We start from the raw sequence: 23014 nt of genomic DNA, 5'->3' as shown, positions 1-23014 counted from the left end.
CCTGCCACCATCCTTCCAACCCAGGAAGGTTGAACAGGTCTCCTTTTTAGACATCATTAATGTTGCTTTGTAGTCAGCTAATGGGGTTGCAATTGAACCAGCAAGATGCTTCTTCCACCCCATCAGACAAGCACTCTGCTTTCATGAGCCTGTTGGCTGACACAGCAAGAGATGAAGACTGAGAATCAAATCCAGCCTCCTGCCAGGCAGTACTAGGACACCTAGAGGGTGACTTGCTGATGAGATCGCTTTGAGGAGGACAAACATTCTCCCTCACGTCCTGCTTCCTATATTACTTTTTGCCAGAAGTCTCTCCCTCTCCCGCACATGCCCCGTGCAGACTCTGGGCTTGCTTGTCTATATGGTGCTTTGGTCCAGACCAGAGATATGTACATTTTCATCCACAATGGCGTGTTGCACACTAACTGGCCTGTGTGACACACTTAAAAATCCTTAGTGTGCATTAATGTAGGACTGTTGAAAACAGGACTACAGTAACACACAGTAGGGAACTTTTAGTGCAAGCCCATGGGATCCACAGGCCAGTTAGTGTGTGACATGCTAGTGAGGACTAAAATTTACATCCCCTCCACGTGAAACTCCCGAAACAGCTCCATAGTGATCAGCTGCCCTGAGATGCCGTACAATACCCAGTGCAGCCTATGGGGCTCTGACCCAACTCTGCAAGGCTTCCACATTGCCTGTCCTGGGATTCAAACCCAGAACCTGGAGAGAGAGGACAGGGAAAAGAATCTGCTGTTCTTCCAAACTCCATACCAGTTGGTGTCCACTACACAACCAAATAATGTAGCAAGACCGAAATGGGGCAGGAGCCAAGGATGGAGCAACTGCCCTCTGAAACTCTTTGCTAAGAGGCTGCCCTGAGATAAGGCTCCTGTGCTCAGCCACTGAACCCCATGCAGAGCCATTATCCACTCCCTCAGTACATGTACCTGGAATCGACACACAGGATGCCTGATACCCAAGATGGACTGGATGGACAAAGAACAGCCTAACTGCAGGCAGGCAGGATTGAGATGGGATCTTTGAGGTCCTGGCTCTGTGCCCAGAGAAGCCAAACTCAAAAGACAGGCAGAGTAAACTCAGCAGTGAGGCAGGCAGAAGAGATGTTCACAGCTGATTGCTCTGAGCCACCTTCTACAGGGGTGAGTTGGAATGCTCTAACTGGAAGCAGCCTCTCACGCAGTATTTCCCCTCATGCCCCCTCTCTGCAAGAGCCTCTCTCAGGTTATTTCCTCCACCAACCCCTGATGAAAACAGAAAGCGCAGAGGCAGGCGGACACTGGCAGCATCTTAATGGGAATGTTAATCAGACGGTTTTAAACTTCATAAAAGCTTCTGTTTGTGTGCTGAGCAGTTCTTCCCACATCAGATGCAGTTCATTGCTCCCCAGTGCCGTTCAGGCCAGCCCCGTCAGCGTAGACATGCTAAACAAGAACCGAGAGGAGCAACTACACAAACAGGTCCCATGGAAATAATTGCAGAACTAAACCTCATTTGGCTTGTCTTTACAAAGGGCCGTAGCTGGGCACCAGACTTTCCCAACATATAAAGATGAATAATTACAGAATGAGGTTAAAATGTTCATTAAGCTAATTGCATGTTAATTAAGTAAAGGATGCTATTAATGATCTGTTGATTTCCATCTGTGTGTGCAAGCAGGAGTGAAAATAATGGCACCAGAAAGCAAGGGCGAGAGGGAGACAGTGACAGCTCTTGAGGCTAGAGCATAGGAGTCCTGTGTGTAACTGTTGTGACTCCTGTGTTCTAATCACAGTTCTGGGATGGAGTGTGGTCTAGTGCAGAGATTGGGGGGCAGTCAGTGCTTTCAGGTTCTATTCCCAGCTCTGAGTCTCTGTATGAACTTGGGCCTCAGTTTCCCCATATGTAAAATTGGGATAATAGGACTTCTCTCCCAGGAACTGAGTGACATTTAATTAAAGTTTGTAAAGTGCTTTGATATCACCTAAGTGAACAGTGCTAACGCAGGGCAAGGACTTATTATTGCGGAGAAAAGATGGTCAAAAAGGAGAGACTGAACCTGCCACCCTTAGTCTCTCATGAATAGCCATGGTGATTTCAGTGGAACTACTTGGAAGGGTAAAGATTAATCACACAAGTAAGGGTTGTATAATCAGGGCCAACAGATTGTAAGGAACTGGAAGGGTCATTTTTTGAGAACAGCATATAACCAAAAGGGCTAAAAATAAGGAGGCACAAATTACTATTAATTTAAATATCCAACATCAGGGCCACAGAGGATGGTTTCTACTAAATACTTCTTCAAAAAAGGAGAAAATTCCATCTGACATAATTATGGCCAGTGCTACATAAGGCAGAACAGGGGAAGTGCCTAAATATTTTATGTTGAAATTCATCAATAATGGAAGACAAAGACTAAATTGCATAACTGCCACCTTGAAGTTAAATAATATTTTCAGCTAAGGGAAAGGAATATGGGACAAGTCCACAACCAATAAATTTATTTCAACACATGAATAATTTAGGCCAACAATACAACAGCATTTAAAGGAGGAGAAGTCTCAATAAGGAGCCAGAGGAGTTTGGATGAGAAAGAATTTACTCTGCAGTTGGAATCCGGTGTGATTTTTGGAACTGGGACAATAATTCATAAATTGGTTATTTGATTAATTTCATCTCTCTTCTGGCTATGCATGGACAAATTGCACTTTTCTCAGTGTATTTGTTATTTGAAATTATTTGAATAAAGTCTGGCAAATAATTCTCGTTAGTGGCTAGTTTGTTGCAAATATTTGCTGTGCAAAATTGGAGCTGTTTTGATGCGGATTATAGGTCATCTGGTGTGTTTCTGGTCTCTGACTGGATGAGTAAACTCTTAGAATATTCACCACTAAGAATCTGAAATTTGCTTTTCCACACTCATTCTCCAATAATCACTTAAAATTCACTGTTTCTGTAAATGGTCCTGCCAGCAAACCCATCCGCGACAACATTTGGAGAAAGGGGAGGGCAGAGGCAGCGTGAACACAGGTGAAGAAAATTTACTTTAAAAATTCAAACAATTATTCATGAAAAAAATGAGTTTGCAGTGTTAGTTTGTCTCCAGCGATGCTGGCGCTGTTCCTAACCATTCTTCTGAGGAGTGGGAAGGAGAAGAGTCTGCTAATCCATAAATAATTCTATAAAGGCGCTGGCAGATGAAGCTTTATTCTGGAGTTGATTATTGTCACGGGTGGAGCTCATAATATTTGTAGGTTCAGTTAAGCGCCCAAAAGTGTGCATGCTTCCCTGCCCTATCAGGGTCTCTAGAACACATTCCTGCTTCTGGCTCCAGCCCCAGCTTCTCTCACAAGGTCCCAGATGGAATCACAAGGCATGAAAATTAAAACAGGAACAAAAGTTAACCAGACTTCAAGCCACTAGAGAAAGGGTTCAGGACAGGTCTGGGACTAAAAGGGATGTTGGATTATATCAGAGTGCCTGCCTCCCAGGAGCAGACTTGAGAGTCACCCAAGAGCGAGCAGGAATCCACAATCATGACCAACTCACAGCTATTCAACAGCCTGTGAATAATGAGTTTGGCTGGGTGCCAGGAAGACAAATATCTACCAAACAAAAACTGCAGCTATATTTGGCATTAATTGCCCACCAAATTGGAAATCTCAGGGGACAGACCAAGGGCTGAGTTCAGTCACTGTGGCCCATTCCCTTTTCAACCCAAGAGGTGGTCCCTCTACATCAGAAGGAAGGGGCAGTAACGGGGAAGCAGGAACACTCACTGCATCTGTTGTGTGGACAGACAAGAGCTCCAGTCTCCAAGGATTTTAGTGAACCCAGCACTTCAAAGAAAAAAAATCTGAAAATATTTGACATGAGTTTGAGGTGAAGGAAAGAGAGAAGAGTGTGTCAGAGATTGACAGCAGCAGTGAATAGGAGTGTGTTATTTTATCTGAACTGGTGTATGGGCAAGATGGCCTAATAAATCGTTTCCATCTCTAACTTCTCCACTTCACCTGTCCCTAGTTTATCATTAAGGAATCACTTATGCAAATTCAATTAAGTATTTAACATTTTCCTTCCTGTAGCTCTCTGCCTCATCGACTCTCCATTTCATCTCAAATTACATCTCTTACCTCTCTGGCTCTTGTTTCGTGCTTCTGCTATTATCTCAGCAATAGTGTAATTTAATTCTCTACAATGGTCTAGGCTTCACTTTGTAGGAGAGACACAAAATAAAGCTGTACTGCATTGTATTGGCACATCCCTTCTCATGGCTGCTTGGAATTCAGCTACATGCTGCAGGGAATTAGGGCTGTGGCCTTTCAGCTTGGGAGCCCTGTGTTCAAATACCACATTTGGTCAACAATGAAAGTGAGATTCTCAAGTATTCTTCATGTTCACTTAGAGGTAATAAGCAAAAATGCTGTTGAGTTTGGGACAATGTGATCATGAGAGTCCTAGAACTGGAACAAGAGGGGGACTGCAGTTGAGGAGCATGGGCAGAGCTGTGTGAGGGGAGCCCAGGGCTGGGATAGCAGGGGGGCTGCAGGTCAGGGGTAGGGGCCCTGGCAGAGCTAGGTGAAGCTTACACAGTGTCTGGCTATAGCTACTGCAATCCCATACTTTTATAAGTAAATTCCAACCATTCAGTGCCCCAGATTTTATCCTCAACTTCTCTCTACCCTTGGTAATGGCATTTTATATATGTATTTCCTCACACACACAGTTGTGTGTAAACGTCCCAAGTTGTACAGCAAACGCAACATTCTGGAAAGGGCATAGGAGCGAGTCTCCGCTAAGTGCATAATTATACAGTACTTGGGGTAATTTTCCTTTTCCTCTGAAAATGCACATTGGCTCTGATTTTTCTATCTGCAGATTGTAAGCTCATAATTAGCAGCAAATTACTCACACAAGTGACAAATTTTGTGCTTTCAAGTAAACAGACAAAATACCCACAGTTCACAAATTGCTTCTCGGTGCTGCAAACACCTGGCTCTTTCCGGTCCCATCCAGCCCACATGTGTGTGTGTGTGTGTGTGTGTGTGTGTGTGTGGTGTGGGGGGGGGGCGGGGAGACAAAGAAGAAAACATCTTTCCTCAGGGAGCTTGGATGGCAGTGTTCATTACTGAGTTACCACAAAATTCTGCATAGGAATTCAAGTACTGCAAAATACATGCTAGAGAGTTCCCCAGAATCACCAGCAAGTCAGATCAGTGCAGCCAGGTCATCCGTTGAGGACTGCTAGTAGAATAGACATGGGAGCAGAGAGTCCCAAATGTGTTCAAGCAGCATGGAAAGTACCTCAAGTCCCAGTGCTTGGGACACTTGAAAAGTAGACTAGATAAAGCCCTGAAAAAGAGTTTAGGGGACAAATTTGTCCTGGGCAGGAAGGGAAGGGGCGGGGGGGGAGGATGAAATACATGGTCTAACAGGTATTCTTTTATCTCTAATTTCTATATTGCCAGAGAGCTCTGGTGTAAAGCAGGTTTTATGTTCGGGAGTGAAACAATGGTTTAACGTTGCAGCTTTCCACAAGCCTGGAATTCTCTTACTAAAGGCCAGATTCTGATCTCAGTTACATCAGCAACCAGTAAATTTGAAGTAATGCCATTGACTTCAATGGGTGTTGTAGATCCTTGCTTCTGAGTACAGTTAAACACATTAACTACAGTTTTAAGTTACACTGGTGCAAACACCCACTCAAATGTCCCATTAATGTAAGGCCTAGGCTGAGGGTACGTCTACACAGCAGCGAGGAGGTGCTTTCAAGCCTGGGTACACAGACACAGCAGCATGGATGGTGGGCTCAGGCTACCTGCCCAAGCATAACCCCACCTGACTCTCTGGCTAGCCTGAGCCAGTGCAGCAGTGGCCACACTGCTATTGGAAGCATGCTAGCTTGAACAGAGCTAGCACATCTGTCTATCCATGCTGGGAAGCACCCTCATCGCTGCTATGTAGACATAGCTTCCTAACTCCAGTCACTCAGGGTAGCACAGACTAACCTATGTTATGCAGCTTTGAAAGTCATCAGCTGGGGAATCTGCCAGCATGGAGCCCTAGAGGTGGGTGGAGCCATGTGTGAAAATCCTATATCCAGACTGGCCACCTTCTGCTTGATGAACAAGCAACAGAAACACTCATTCATCTGTGCCAGTGTCCTCACACCACAGAAAACAATTAACAGGTAATATGCTTCTGAGGATAGTAAATATCACTTCTGGACAGGGAGGTAGTTCAATCACGGGGCTAGAGATTTATACGAGAAAAGATATTAAAAAACTGCTAAACCTGTAGTTTGTCTAAGAGACAACTAAAGAGGGCACTTGGTAACAGTCTGAAAATACTTGACACACAAAGGAGGGAGAGGAATTATTGCAGGTGATACAATTAGGAATAAAAGGTAAGATACAAAGGGAATATGTAAGGGGGAAGTTCATCCTAACTGAGATTTGTTAGGGTGTGGACTAATCTGCTAAGGGAAGCCTGGTTTCACAGTAGTACAGCAATCCCAGTTCCCAGAGTTGTGACTATGTTATGAAGGCTGCTGTGCAAATAAACAGAAGCAAAAGTCATGTCATATGTTCAGCTTCACTGGAAACTCAGGAGGGGAAAAATATATGATCTGTTTGGCAAGTGGAAAAGGACAAAAGCAGTAGGAAAAGAAACATTTTAAAGCTGGAATTGCAAAAAATGGAGATGGCATGAAAAAACATTAACTAAAGGTTGCAGTTGGCATGGCATCATAATTCTTTCATTGTCACACATTAATATGTAAGGGATGTTTGCAGGAAAAAGACAGGATAAAACAATTAGTGTAGAGCATCCATCCAAAGGAGGGCAATTCTTTCCCATGTGCACTACCATGTGAATACATCAGAAACAGGGCAGATGACGGAAACAATGTATTGTGGCAAAGTACCTTCTTCTCCTCAGCAGGCTCAGTCCTTTTTAGCCTTGGAGACCCAGGCTTGGGCAAAACAAATCCTTGTAGATAGCACAGGGTCTGGCTATTCCTTCCCTCAGTCAGTCCCTTGTGCTTGTTTATCTTCCCTTCTGGGGACAGAGTGCAGCCTTCCTTGCTGGAAGGGTTCAGAGCCTTGCTGCTCCTAGCTTACTGGCAGCTTCCCTGGTTCTCTCACTCTCTCTCCCTCCCCCTTCCACACCGGGGAGGGTTTAAAAAGGTCCCAAGCAGTTGGAGCCAGCTGAACCCAATTACTTCCCTAGTAACCCCTTGCCCAGCTGAACCTTATTTCCCCATGGTTCTCTCTCTTCAGTGGTTTGGGACAGGCCTTTTTAACCCCCAGGGACTGATTACTACCCCCCTTTGTAGCTGTTTGTCCTGGGTTTGCCACATATCTCCCCGCCCCGCTCAACACTACGGGGTTGGGCTACTTGGGTCGGAAAGCAGTGCACTCTCGACAGGCCATCCGCATTGCCATGTTGGGTTCCAGACCTATGTCGTACTGTGAAGTGGAAGGGTTGAAGCGACAGGAACCATCTTGTTACTCTCGCGTTTTTGTCCTTGTTTTGGTGCATCCACTGTAAAAGGGCATGGTCCGTGACAAGGGTAAATCTCCGTCCAAGTAGATAGTAGTGGAGACTTTCTATGGCCCATTTCACAGCCAGGCATTCCTTCTCCACCACGGCGTATTTCCGTTCCCTAGGTAGGAGCTTCCTACTGAGGAAGAGGATGGGGTGTTCATCATCTCCGACAATTTGAGAAAGCACCGCTCCCAGCCCTACTTCAGAGGCGTCAGTTTGTAGAATAAACTCCTTCCCCCAGTCTGGGGCTACTAGTACGGGGTCTGTGCAGAGGGCTGCCCTCAGATCCGCAAAAGCGCCTTCGTTTGCAGCAGACCATTTTACTATGTCAGGGCCCCGAGCTTTTGTTAGGTCCGTTAATGGGCATGCCCTGGTGGCGAAGTGGGGAATGAACCGCCTATAGTACTCCACTAGTCTCAGGAATGCTCTGACCTGTTTCTTCTGGAGTGGTCGGGGCCACTTCTGTATAGATTCTAACTTGTTGAGCTGGGGCTTCACCACGCCCCTCCCCACTATATACCCAAGGTACTTGGCCTCAGCTAACCCAATTGAATATTTGGAGGGATTGGCAGTCAGCCCTGCCTTCCTCAGGGTGTCCAGGACCGCTTCCACCTTCTCCACGTGCGTCTCCCAGTCGGGGCTATATATGATGACGTCATCGAGATAGGCTGCTGTGTACTTTTCATGGGGTCGCAACAGTTTGTCCATTAGCCGTTGGAAAGTAGTGGGGGCCCCATACAACCCAAAGGGGAGAACAGTGTACTGGTATAGTCCTTCTGGAGTTGCAAAGGCTGTCTTCTCCTTGTCGGCCTTGGCCAGAGGGATCTGCCAATAGCCCTTGGTAAGGTCAAGGGTAGACATAAACTGTGCCTTTCCCAGTCTGTCAATCAGCTCATCTATCCTGGGTATAGGGTAGGCATCAAATTGGGACACCTCATTGAGTTTGCGGAAGTCATTGCAGAACCTCATACTGCCGTCCGGCTTAGGCACTAAAACCATGGGACTGGACCATTGGGTATGAGATTCTTCAATGACTCCTAAGGCCAGCATTTTCCTGACCTCTGTCCTAATCTCTTCTCTCTTGGCCTCTGGGATCCGGTATGGCTTAATGTTCACCTTCACTCCAGGCTCCGTGAGGATGTGATGGTGAACCTCGGTAGTCTTGCCCGGATTTTTGGAGAACACATCCTGGTTGCGTTCAATCAGGCTGATCACTTCTGATCGTTGTTCCGGAGTCAACTCTGGGGATATCCTCACCAGGTCGGGCTGGTTGCTTTTAGGGGATGGCGCCCCCAGCACAACCACCGGAGCTTCTCTATGCTGCCAAGGTTTCAGCAGATTTATATGGTAGATCTGCTCCAGCTTCTGGTGGCCTGGCTGTCAGACCTTATAGTCGACTTCTCCTACCGCTTCTATTACCTTGTACGGTCCCTGCCACCTGGCCAGGAGCTTGCTCTTGGCCGTGGGTATGAGCACCATCACCCAGTCTCCCACCTGGAACTTCCGGGTCGTTGCTTGGCGATTGTAGTTTGTCCGTTGTGCCCCTTGGGCCTTCTCCATGTGTTCGCGCACAAGGGGGGTGACTTGGGCTATTCTGTCTTTCATCTGCAGCACATACTCAATCACGTTTCTCCCAGGGTTCGGCTGTTCTTCCCAGTCTTCTTTAGCCAGGTCCAGTATGCCCCTGGGGTGGTGACCATATAACAGCTCGAAGGGGGAGAATCCAGTGGAAGCCTGAGGAACCTCCCGTACGGCAAACAGCAAGTAAGGCAGCAGGGCGTCCCAGTTTTTCCCATCACGACTAATCACTTTCCGTAACAGGTTCTTCAATGTCCTATTAAAGCGTTTGACCAGGCCATCGGTCTGGGGATGGTAGACTGATGTTCTAAGGGTCCATATGTGGAGCATTGTACATAGGTCCTTCATCAGCTTAGACACAAAGGGGGTCCCTTGGTCCGTCAGGATCTCCTTAGGTATTCCTACTCTGGAAAAAATTTGGACTAATTCTTTGGCTATGGTCTTGGATTTGGTATTCCATAGGGGTACGGCCCGGGGTATCGGGTGGCATAATCTAGTACTACCAGAATGTATTGATGGCCCTGGGCTGACTTTTCCAATGGCCCTACTATGTCCATAGCTATATGCTCAAATGGGACCTCGATAATTGGCAGAGGTACCAGAGGGGCCCTTAAGTGTGGTCGGGGCCCATGTATCTGGCATTCCGGACAGGATGCGCAATATCGCCGGACCACTACAAAAATGCCAGGCCAAAAAAACCTCCATAGAATTCAATCCAGGGTCTTATCTACCCCTAGATGGCCCCTGAACAGATGGCTGTGGGCCAGATCCATTACGGCTCTTTGATGCTTCTGTGGGACCAAGAGTTGTTGTATGACTTGCTCTTGGACCCAGACTACTCTGTATAGCAGGTCGTTTTTAATCATATAATATTGCCCCGGGCCCTTAACTCTCCCCTCCACGGGTACCCCATTTACCTCAACTACTTCTTTGAGAATATTGTGGTATATCAGATCATTGGCCTGATCCTGACCAAAATTCCCACGTGCGGTCCCCATTTGTCCAAACTCGGGGGGGTCTACCTCCGTCTCCCACTCAGGGAAAGCCCCTGGGGAACCAGGTGCGGCAATAGGGTTGTTGATCGCTGACCCCGTCCCACTGTCAGTTGGGCCCCCTCTTTCCCCTACAAGCGTAGACTTCTGGCACTGGGTCAGGACCCTCGTCCTCCTCCTTTTATCTGCCCTCCGTTCCCTCCTAGTCTTCCTGGACTTCCCCGGCAGGGAAAACAAATCCTGGCTAAATTCATGGAAGGCCGGGGGAGGGTTAACGATCTGGACCACACCCTGAGTCCCAGGATCATTATTTTCTTCTACCTCCTCCCCAGGGAGTAGACTATCAAACCCCGGGAAGTCTCGTCCGATAAGGACAGGGTAGGGGAGTTTTGGAACTACTCCCACCGTCAACCTAGTGGGGTTTCCGAGAACTTCTCTTTTTACTGGGATGGTTGGATAATAGTTGACATCCGCATGCACACAGGATATTCCCGAGCGTTTGGCCCGGGATAGTTGGTCCTGCCCGACCAGCTTCCCCAAGACTAATGTGATTGCACTTCCCGAGTTTACTAAGGCTGTGGTCTTTATACCATTCATCTTAACTGACCTAATGTATCTATGAGGGACCATCGCAACCCCAACTAGACTTATTAGATCACATGGTCCCTCTATCTCTCCCAGTTTGCATTGCATAGGCTCGCCCAGATTCGGGCATTGCGCAGCGATATGCCCCACTTCGCCACAGGCATAACATCGGTATCCCGCTCGGGGCAGCCCCCTATTTTTTGGGCTGCTGGGCTTTATCTCCCGAGTCTTTCTCCCCCAGTCCTCAAGTCTCTCCGGGACCGCTGGCTGCTCTTCCGCCTCCTTCCTCCCCTCCATTGTCCGGCCTGCGCTAGGACAAACCGGGGCCTCGGTGCAGAGACTTGTCTCCGATTCTGGCGCCTTCCTTCCCCGGTGGTCCGAGAAAGTTCTTGGGCTGCTAAGTGTCTCTCTACGAGGGCAACTAGTTCATCATATGAGGAGGGATCATTTTGGCGGACCCACCCTCGTACGCCCAGCGGCAACCCCCTCATGTACCTGTCCAACACCAGGATTTCCAATACCTTCTCCGGCCCATGGGTCTCAGGGTGGAGCCACTTCCGGGCGAGGTGGATCAAGTCAAATAGCTGGGACCTCGGCGCTTTGTCATCCTGGTATTTCCACTCGTGGAAGCACTGGGCCCTTATGGCTGGTGTCACCCCTGACCTCGCCAAGATTTCCACCTTCAGCTGGGGGTAATCCATAGCTGCTTCTGTGGTCATATCGAAATAGGCCTTCTGAGCCTCCCCACACAGAAATGGAGCCAGGATGCCTGCCCACTGGTCTTGGGGCCAGGCCTCCCGCAGTGTCGTCCTCTCGAATGCAAGGAGATATGCCTCTATATTGTCATCCGTTGTCATCTTCTGTAAATAGTTGCTTGCGCATAGCGGCCGGGTCCCCTGGGGCCCGTGCGTCAGCCTGGTCAGAGCTTTCAACTGGTTCACTACTTCATTCAGGGTGGCTCGATCTTGGGCCGCCTGGCTCATCAGCAATTGGTTTGTCTCCTGTTGGACCCGTACTGACTCTTGCTGGGCCGTCATCTGTACTCTGGTAGCCTCTTGTTGGGCTGCAGTGGCCTGAATCAATGCCTTCACTACGTCTTCCATTTTTTTTTTTTTTTTTTTTGTGATTTACCTTGCCCTGAGATGGCTTGCCACAGCGCCTCACTGCATCCCACTCCTGACACCACGTGTGGCAAAGTATCTTCTTCTCCTCAGCAGGCTCAGTCCTTTTCAGCCTTGGAGACCCAGGCTTGGGCAAAGCAAATCCTTGTAGGTAGCACAGGGTCTGGCTATTCCTTCCCTCAGTCAGTCCCTTGTGCTTGTTTATCTTCCCTTCTGGGGACAGAGTGCGGCCCTCCTTGCTGGAAGGGTTCAGAGCCTTGCTGCTCCTAACTTACTGGCAGCTTCCCTGGTTCTCTCACTCTCTCCCCCCCACTTCCACGCTGGGGAGGGTTTAAAAAGGTCCCAAGCAGTTGGAGCCAGCTGAACCTAATTACTTCCATAGTAATCCCTTGCCCAGCTGAACCTTATTTCCCCATGGTTCTCTCTCTTCAGTGGCTTGGGAGAGGCCTTTTTAACCCCCAGGGACTGATTACTACCCCCCCCCCTTTGTAGCGGTTTGTCCTGGGTTTGCCACATAATGTAGAATTCAATTACATTTTTAAAAGGTGAACTGAAATGCTTTATATTATAACTATCTAAGGTCCTAAATAACAATAGTCGGCATTTCTGTAGCAACTTCTGTCTGAAGAACTCAAAGCACTTTACAAATATGAACAAACACTCAATACACTGTGAAAGAGGAGTTTAATTTACCTTATTTTCCAAATGAGAACTGCAACCCAGAGCAGTTAAGCCATTTGACTGAGGCCACATCATGAATCAGTGAAAGCCAGGAATAGGAACTGAGGGAAGGAATTTAAGAATGAAGTAGCTGAGCTGCTACCAAACGGATCCAGTCTCATTTATATCAAACTACTCCACCAGAGGGCTGGAGTGCAGCTAGGGTGACCAGATAGCAAGTATGAAAAATCGGGACGGGGGTGGAGGGTAATAGGTGCCTATATAAGAAAAAGCTCCAAATATTGGGACTGTCCCTATAAAATCAGGACATCTGGTCACCCTAAGTGCAGTAAACCCATCTTCAAAAAGAGTGCTGAGAGTGATCCTGGGAATAACAGAGCTAGTGAGCCTTGCTTCCATACTAGGAAAACTGGTTGAAGTGATAATAGAATTATAAAATATCTAGATGAGGATATGGTAGGGACTAACCAATACAGCTGTTGCGAAAGAAAACCATGCCTCTCCAATCTACTAGAATTCTTTAAGCATGTCATCAAATAGCAGGTAAAGGAAAACTGGTTGATATAGTTTATTTGGACACTTAATGTCTTTGAAAACACCCTCACAAGAGACAATTAAGTTAAGTAGATCTGGAGTGAAAGTTCTGTCATGGATTCAAAACTGGCTAAGAGACAGAAAAAAATAAATTGAAGAATAAATGCTCAATTTTCAACATGGCAAAAGGTTAGCAGTGGAGTGCCTCAAGGTTCAATGCAGGGATCGGTGGTTTTTTGTATATTTATTATCTATCTGAGAAAGGGGAATGAACAGTCAGTGGCAAAATTTGCCTACAATACAATATTATTTAAGTTAAGACTAGAGAAGACTATGAAGAAGTAGCCAAACTAGGGAAATGGGCAACACAATGGCAGATTACATTTATTGTTAACAAATGCACATTGGCAGGAATAATCATTTGAACTACATACACATTGCTAGTTCTCAATAAAACCAACTATTCAGGAAAAAGAACTGGGCATTCTTGTAGACTACTCAGTGGAAACATCGGTTCAGTGTTCATTTTTGGTCAATAAAGCAAACAAAACATTGGCATGTATAAGAGGATTAGGCTAGAAAATGCCCAAATATTGTGATACCATTATCTAAGGCCTGGTCTACACTACGGGTTTAGGTCGACTTTAGCAGCGTTAAACCGAATTAAGCCTGGACACGTCCACACAACGAGGCCCTTTCTTTCGACTTAAAGGGCCCTTTAAACCGGTTTCTTTACACCACCTCCGACGAGGGGATTAGCGATAAAACCGGCCTTTGCGGGTCGGAATTGGGGTAGTGTGGACGGAATTCGATGTTATTGGCCTCCGGGAGCTATCCCACAGTGCTTCATTGTGACCGCTCTGGACAGCGCTCTCAACTCAGATGCACTGACCAGGTAGACAGGAAAAGACCCGCGAAGGTTTGAATTTCATTTCCTGTTTGCCCAGCGTGGAGAGCACAGGTGACCACGCAGAGCTCATCAGCACAGGTAACCGTCATGGAGTCCTCCCAGGATCGCAAAAGAGCTCCAGCATGGACCGAACGGGAGGTACGAGATCTGCTCGCCATATGGGGAGATGAAGCAGTGATAGCTGAACTCCGTAGCAGTAAAAGAAATGGAAAAGTATTAGAAAAGATCTCCAAGGCCATGAAGGACCGAGGCCATAACAGGGACACACAGCAGCGCCGTGTGAAAATTAAGGAGCTACGGCAAGCCTACCACAAAGCCAGAGAAGCAAACGGAAGGTCCGGGGCAGAGCCGCAAACTTGCCGCTACTACGCGGAGCTGCATGCGATCCTAGGGGGTGCAGCCACCACTACCCCAACTGTGTGCTATGACTCTCTCACTGGAGAAACACACAGGGAAGACGGTTCGGGGAACGAGGAAGATGACGATGGAGGTACTGTAGGTAGCTCACAGCAGCAAGGAAGCGGAGAAACTGGTTTCCCCAACAGCCAGGATATGTTTGTGACACTGGACCTGGAACCAGTAACCCCCGAACTCACCCAAGACCCTCAGGGCACACAGGAGACCTCTGGTGAGTGTAACTTTGTAAATATTTGTAAACATTACAAAAAAAAAGCAAGCAAGTCTGTTAACGTGTATGGGGATGGAGCGGAAATCCTCCAGGGACATCTCCAGAAAGCTCTCCTGGTTGAAATGGGGTGATTTTATTAAGGGGGACATTCAGAGGCGCCCGTTCCTGCTATTCTGACCAGAAATGTTCCCCGCTGTTAACCACGCGGTGGGGGGGAGGGGTGAAGTGATCATCCCAGAGAATCGTGTGTGTGTGTGTGGGGGGGGGTGGTTTACTTGTGTTTGTGCCGCATGTTAACCGGGAAACCGCAGCCCCCTCCTTTTACATTGAAACCCCATTTTAAATGGACAACCCAATTCATCCTTGATATGGGAAATGCGCTGCTGTTTGCAACCTTTCCCGCATGTTAAGAAGGTTAAAAAAGCCAAAACACTGTGGCCTACGATGGCTGCCTGCAAGCCAAAATATGCGACCTTGTAATGAAAGAGTGTACCCATTGTTCCCTAAAATGTGTCTTTTTTAACCACCTCTCCCTTCTCCTCCACCAGCTGCAAATGTTTCTCCTTCGCAGAGGCTCGTGAACATTAGAAAGAGAAAACGTAAGACGAGGGACGAGATGTTCACGGAGCTGCAGATGTCCGCCCAGGCTGATAGAGCACAGCAGAATGCGTGGAGGCAGTCAATGTCGGAGATGAGAAAAGCCCAACATGAACGAGAGGAGAGGTGGCGGGCTGAAGACGATAGGTGGCGTCAGCTTGCAGACAGACGGCAAGAGGCAATGCTCCGTCTGCTGGAGCATCAAAGTGATATGCTCGAGCGTATGGTTGAGTTGCAGGAAAGGCAGCAGGAGCAGAGACCGCCGCTACAGCCCCTGTGTAACCAACAGCCCTCCTCCCCAAGTTCCATAGCCTCCTCACCCAGACGCCCAAGAACACGGTGGGGGGGCCTCCGTCCACCCAGTCACTCCACCCCAGATGATCGCCCAAGCATCAGAAGGCTGGGCTTCAATAAGAGTTAAAGTTTTAAAATGCAGTGTGTCCTTTTCCATCCCTCCTCCCCCACCCATCCCAGCTACCTTGGCAATTATCCCCCTACCTCTGTAAGGAACTAATAAAGAATGCATGAATGTGAAAAAACAATGACTTTATTGCCTCTGCAAGCGGGAGGGGAGGGGAGGGTGGGGTGGGGTGGTTGGTTTACAGGGAAGTAGAGTGAACCGGGTCGGGGGGGGGGGGGGTTGGAGGGTTCATCAAGGAGAAACAAAACAGAAGTTTCACACAGTAGCCTGGCCAGTCACAAAACTCGTTTTCAAAGCTTCTCTGATGCGCACCGCGCCCTGCTGTGCTCCTCTAACCGCCCTGGTGTCTGGCTGCGCGTAATCAGCGGCCAGGCGAGTTGCCTCAACCTCCCACCCCGCCATAAAGGTCTCCCCCTTACTCTCACAGATATTGTGGAGCGCACAGCAAGCAGCAATAACAATGGGGATATTCTTTTCGCTGAGGTCTGAGCGAGTCAGTAAGCTGCGCCAGCGCGCTTTTAAACGTCCAAATGCACATTCCACCACCATTCGGCACTTGCTCACCCTGTAGTTGAACAGGTCCTGACTACTGTCCAGGCTGCCTGTGTATGGCTTCATGAGCCATGGCATTAAGGGGTAGGCTGGGTCCCCAAGGATCACGATAGGCATTTCAACATCCCCAATGGTCACTTTCTGGTCCGGGAAGAAAGTCCCTTCCTCCAGCTTTCGAAACAGAGCAGAGTTCCTGAAGACGCGAGCATCATGTACCTTTCCCGGCCATCCCACGTTGATGTTGGTGAAACGTCCCTTGTGATCCACCAGGGCTTGCAGCAGCATTGAAAAGTACCCCTTGCGGTTTACGTAGTCGGTGGCTTGGTGCTCCGGTGACAAGATAGGGATATGGGTTCCGTCTATGGCCCCGCCACAGTTTGGGAATCCCATTTCAGCAAAACCATCCACTATTGACTGCACGTTGCCCAGAGTCACTACCCTTGCTATCACCAGGTCTTTCATTGCCCTGGGAAATTGGATCACAGCAGCCCCCACAGTAGATTTGCCCACTCCAAATTGATTCCCGATTGACCGGTAGCTGTCTGGCGTTGCAAGCTTCCACAGGGCTATCGCCACTCGCTTCTCAACTGTGAGGGCTGCTCTCATCTTGGTATCCTGGCGTTTCAGGGCAGGGGAAAGCAAGTCAAAGTTCCATGAAAGTGCCCTTACGCATGCGAAAGTTTCGCAGCCACTGGGAATCGTCCCATACCTGCAGCACGATGCGGTCCCACCAGTCTGTGCTTGTTTCCCGGGCCCAGAATCGGCGTTCCACGGTATCAACCTGCCCCAGTGACACCATGATTTCCACATTGCTGGGGCCTGTGCCTTGTGAGAGGTCTATGGCCATGTCAATTTCCTCATCACTCTCGTCGCCGTGCTGCAATCGCCTCCTCGCCTGGTCCGGGTTTCGCCTTGGCATGTTCTGGCTCTGCATATACTCCAGGACAATGCGCGTGGTGTTCATAGTGCTCATAATTGCCGCGGTGATCTGAGCGGGCTCCATGATCCCAGTGCTAGCTATGGCGCCTGGTCAGAAAAAAGGCGCGAAAGTAGTATCTGATGGACCAGGAGAAGGAGGGCGGGAGGGAGGGAGGGCCGAGTGACGACATGGCGTACAGGTACAGGAACAGGGAGAAACACAAACAACTGTCACACAGAATGGTCCCCCCAAAGATTAAACTGGAAACCCTGGGCTTAGCAGGCCATTGATTTCACGGAGGAAGGGGAAGCAAATGAACACAGAACAAATCTATTTTTTACATCTTAAGGTGGCAGCCGACGCTGCAGCATGAGTGACAGCCATACCAGTACGATGATGATGGGTACCAATCATAATATACCATCATCTGCCAAAAGGCAAGGGGCTGCTGCTGTGTAGCAATGCAGCCCCACGTCTGCCAGCCCCACGTCCGCCAGCACCCAGCATCGCCCTCGGCCTCTTCTGGGTGCTTAGCAGACAATATTGGGCAATTGGCAGAAAATAGTATATTATGACTGGTAACCGTCATCATCAAAACAGTAGCATGTCTGCCCAGGTGGCCATGATTGACAGCCATACCAGTATGACGACGACGGGTACCAGTCATAATATACCATCGCCTGGAAGGGGCTGGTGCAATGCAGCACTACGGCTGCCAGCCCCACGGCTATCACTCATGCTACACCGTCTACCGCCAAAAGGCAGTTAGCAGCTGCTGCTGTGTAGCAATGCAGTCCCACGTCTGCCGGCACCCAGAGGACATATGGTGACGGTGAGCTCAGCTGAGCTGAGCGGGCTCCATGCTTGCCGTGGTATGTTGTCTGCACAGGTAACCCAGGTAAAAAGGCGCGAATCTATTGTCTGCCGTTGCTGTGACGAGGGGGGAGGGGCCTGACGACATGTACCCAGAACCGCCCGCGACACTGTTTTGCATCATCCGGGCATTGGGATCTCAACCCAGAATTCAAAGAAAAGGCGCGAACCGCTTCTCGGCTCGAGCTGTGGCGCAAACATAGTATCTGACGGCCTAGGGGAAGGAGGGAGGGGGGCCGAGTGACGACATGGCGTACAGGCACAGGGAATTAAAATAAAGAACGGTGGCTGTGCATCAGGGAGAGACACAAACAACTGTCACAGACTGGTCCCCCCCAAAGATTAAACTGAAAACCCTGGGTTTAGCAGGCCGTTGATTTGACGGAGGGAGGGGGAAGCAAATGAATACAGAGAAAATCTATTTTTTTACATCTTAAGACGACGGTGCAGCGTGACTGATAGCCCTCGGCATCTTTCTGGGTGCTTGGCAGCAAATACGGGGCGGTGTATGACGATGGTCTTCAGGCCTATTGCACGAGCTGCTGCTCAGGGAAGACTCTGCTAACGTGCGATGACCCGACTTGTAATAGGCCGGCTAACAGTCATAATACACCATTTACTGCCAAAAGGCAAGCCCCACGGCTGCCAGCACCCAGATCGCCGATGAAGGCTACCAGTCTACTGCACCGTCTACCGCCAAAAGGCAGTTAGCAGCTGCTGCTGTGTAGCAATGCAGTCCCACGTCTGCCGGCACCAAGAGGACATATGGTGACGGTGAGCTCAGCTGTGCTGAGCGGGCTCCATGTTGTCTGCACAGGTAACCCAGGTAACCCAGATAAAAAGGCGCGAATCTATTGTCTGCCGTTGCTGTGACGGGGGAGGGAGGGGCCTGACGACATGTACCCAGAACCGCCCGCGACACTGTTTTGCATCATCCGGGCATTGGGATCTCAACCCAGAATTCCAAGGGGTGGCAGAGACTGCGGGAACTGTGGGATAGCTGTGGGATAGCTACCCATAGTGCAATGCTCCGGAAGTCGACGCTAGCCTCGTACTGTGGACGCGGTCTGCCGACTAGAGCACCTAGAGCATTTTGTGTGGACATACACAATCGGCTGTATACAACCGATTTCAATAAAACCGGCTTCTATAAATTCGAACTAATTTCGTAGTGTAGACATACCCTAAGTCCATGGTGCACCCTCACCTGGAACACTGGTCATTCTCTCAAAAAATGATATAGCAGAAATGGAAAGGCTCCAGAGATAGGCAATAAAAAAATATTAGAGGCATGGAAAGACTGCCAACATTTCAGTGTCTTCCCATACGGGACTATTTACTTTATAATGATTATTGTGCCCCCTTTTATTCGTAAAGGTGTGCAATAAATGCTAGAGCAAAGTACATTGGATGCTCCTATTTACCCTCTTTGGTGGAATATCCCTTTGTTCTTAGATTATGAAAATGAGAGACTACAGATTTAAAAATGACAAAAGGAAATGCCTTCTTACATACAACACCATTAGCTTGTGGAACTCACTGCCACAATATTTCATTAAGGCCAAGAGCTTAGCAGAATTCAAGAAAGGATGAGACACATGTGGATAATGAGAAGAGAAGTGTGGAGAATGACAACATCCACTTTTATATTAGAAACAATTCTATATTGCATATATAAAATGCTTGTAAAATGGCATGATACAGGGGATAAGCCAACCACTGACAGAAGTTAGGAATAAACTTCCCTGTGGGCAGGTTATTCCATAACCGTGCCCTGCAAGGTCTCTTGCACCTTTCTCTGTAGCTTCTGGTACTGGCCACTCAGACAGGGTACTAGATTGGATGGACCACTGGCCTGATCTCAGATGGCACTTCCTATGTCCCTGCATCTCCCGACTCCCAATCCAGTCTTTTTACCACAAAGCCACCCTTCCCCTCATGTAAATTGCATGTAGGAACCCCCCAAATGACTGAACATTTCTATCAGCATTTTTTTTGCTCTATTAAGCAATTGAACTTGTGTTACCCAGCATGAGGCGTGCTGCCAATTTTTATTTGCCCTGCTCATGATTTTGTGAGCACCATTGGTGCCAGAGCTATGGCTGGAATGGAAATTTTAATGATGTTAATAAATAAAAATCTGAGCTATGCTTCCTGCACCTGGACAGCTAAAAGTGCATACTTAATTACTTGCCAACATGCCTCTTGGCTTCATTCTATTTGCCCCAGGCAAGCAGTTAACTGAGATTTTTCTCCTTTCATAAAGATTATTTTTGAGTGAATTTTGTGCTGGGAAAGGTATTGGATTGACAGCTCTGGAGACTGAAGTCCTATTATGTGATAGATTTTGAAAAACAGTCTTTAATGTTTTTTATTAGGTCACCTCGTTCATCCTTCTGACAATGCAGGATTGTTCTCTATAAAATATTCTTGAGTGATTTCCCCCCCCCCTTGCTTTGCAATATAAATCCCCAGGTCTCTCCCATTTCTAATTATATGGTTCTCATCCTCATCTTCCACTTTCTATCCTGAAATGACAGAGAAACTCGGTGTGAATGTCTCCCCATCACCAGAGGACATGATCAGAGAAGGAGAGGGTGATGCTGGAATCTGGAGTCAGCAGGGAAGTTATATTTCATATTTTCACAGTTCAGTTTCAGACACTTTGTGGGCCATGCTTTTTTTTGGGTGACATTCTAACTTGGTCTGAAGTCTCCCTCCAAAGTGCTCTTTTCTAGTTTGAACTCTAACATATTCTATGCATTGATGCCTGGCCTTCTCCTCACATTTCATGGAGCTCAGGGATCTTCTTGGTCAACAACTTCACCATGAAGCTACCCTTTGGGTCCCCTCCCTGAGACTCGCTAGTGTTTGGATTTGGATGTGCCATCCCCTAGAGGATGGATGGTCTTGTGGTTAAGGTAACTGGACTGGGAAGCATCAGATGTGGATTTTTTTTCCTGGTTCTACCACACATTTGCTCTGTGACCTTGGATAAGTCACTTATCTTGCTGCACATCAGTTCTCCATCTCTAAAACAGAGGTAATGATATTTACTGTCCATAAGAGTGGCGTGATGCTAAATTCAGGAAGTGCCCAGATACAAAGATGGTGGTCAGAGAAAAGCCCACCATCAATGCATAGGCCTCCACTTAGCCTGTCAGCTGAGCCTAGGAATGGGCTCCTGGAGCTCTGAGGTCCTCTTAGCTCCTTCCCCTTCCACCCATTCCCAGTGTATAGGGTTCTTCTGGGCTGACATCCTAATAATGTTTTCTCTGGGATGGGGTTCACCTTCATGTTGAATTTTAATACAGAATTTAGGGTCCACTTGTACCTAATTCTAGGAATAATCTGAAGGCCATTGCAAGTTAGCATATGAATAAGAATGCAAGCAAAGAAACTACACTAGAAATAAACAGGGTGTATTTTTATCCCCACTGTTAAGACCAGTATTGTCTGCCTTATTTTGACTGCCTGAATGAGTTGCCCTGCCTGCTGGTCCTCCTGTTTTCCCCATCTTCCTTGCTACTCATTCATATACTATTATGAAAGTGGACTACAGAGCTCCCCACCTAAAGAGCTGACCAGTATGGCATGCAGCATCCAAAGGGTTCCTATCACTAGGAAATACAGCTACAACTATGCAGAGTGTTACAGTTATAAGTCTGATTCAGGTTTGGGTGTCTGATATTTAATTCCATGTGCTGCATTTGTAAGGGGGTTTTGGCTGGCAGCTGAAAATTATGGGCCAAGTGTGCTCCCCAGGGGAATCCTAGTTCATCTATCCCATACTCTCTGGTCGTGCCTGTGCGCAGATTCTTTGCAGAGTATTCAAAACACAAGACTATATGCTGCTCTCAGTTACAACAGTGTACATTCAGAGTCATTCACTGAAATCAATAGAGTTACTCCAGATTTACCCCCATTGTAATGGAGCAGAATTTGGCTATTGTTTACAAAAGAGAAGGCAGTTATGAGAGGATTGGATAGACAATCCTGACAGTTCCAAAAGAAAGCATTTGAGAGAGAAACAGGCTCAAGAACAAGAGAGCATGAACAGAGGCTAAGAAAGGACTCAGGTATTGAAGTAATTCTCAGTAGTGTCCTCATTATGCAAGAAGATGAAGGCCGTGTGGGGTAGATTCAGAAGCCAGGACAAAAATATAAGCTGTGTCAGGTGGATAGACCAAGCCCAGCCACACGGCCTCCTTCTGTCTGATATTGTTACTCCGTGATTAACGGGACACGGCTTGGCTAGCCGCAGATACCAGGAGACTGACCAGGCCTGGAATTCTTTTCATCTCCACATTACATAGCAGCCTAGGAGAGGAGATGGGGAGCCTACCTGGGGTCCCAGATCCACATCATACGCACGGCGCTAGATCATGCACCCATTGCATTGCAACTTGGCACATTTCATACAGTTTCTAAGTGAATGATTTCCAGTGAAGTAACACAAATGATTCATTCCATCTGACAGTCTTTTGCATGTAAATATTTTATATTCCTATTGAATATTTTTGGATGATTATGAATTCTTGATGTGATGAGGGCCTTGCTATGTATGAGATGCAGGCAGCAAGGACTCAGCAAGGAGGAAAGGCATCCAAGAATAAGAAATGATATAATTTCAAAGTACAGATAAAAAGGAGCTTGGGTGAAAATGCAGCACTCCCTTGCTCTCCATTTCCCCTCTCCTTAACAATTGAGCATCAACTCTTGTGGACTCTGACTGGAGCACATTGGAAACAGCTTTGGACATGGATGGACTTAAAACTGTTCTGTTTTAGTGGCTTTAGTACTAGTGAAATGTATTGGATTAACAGCAGTGGGACTGAAGATTCCTATATTATGGAGTGACTGTAGTTGCGCCATAGTTAAATTTGCAGCTGAGTTTGTATTATATACCTAATTTAACAACCTCCTCTAGAATACCTTGAAAGAGGCAGATTGGCCTCAAAAGTCAGTGAGTTAGGTCTGGGCCTAATGTAGAATTCTTCTGCAAAATTTGAAATGATTTGGACAAGAGATTTCCTATTTAGGACATACCCACAGAAAAAGCACAACCGAGA

Source organism: Malaclemys terrapin, chromosome 3 (assembly GCF_027887155.1).
Source record: "Malaclemys terrapin pileata isolate rMalTer1 chromosome 3, rMalTer1.hap1, whole genome shotgun sequence".
In the NCBI taxonomy this organism is placed as follows: domain Eukaryota; kingdom Metazoa; phylum Chordata; order Testudines; family Emydidae; genus Malaclemys; species Malaclemys terrapin.
This window is presented reverse-complemented; position numbering follows the sequence as displayed.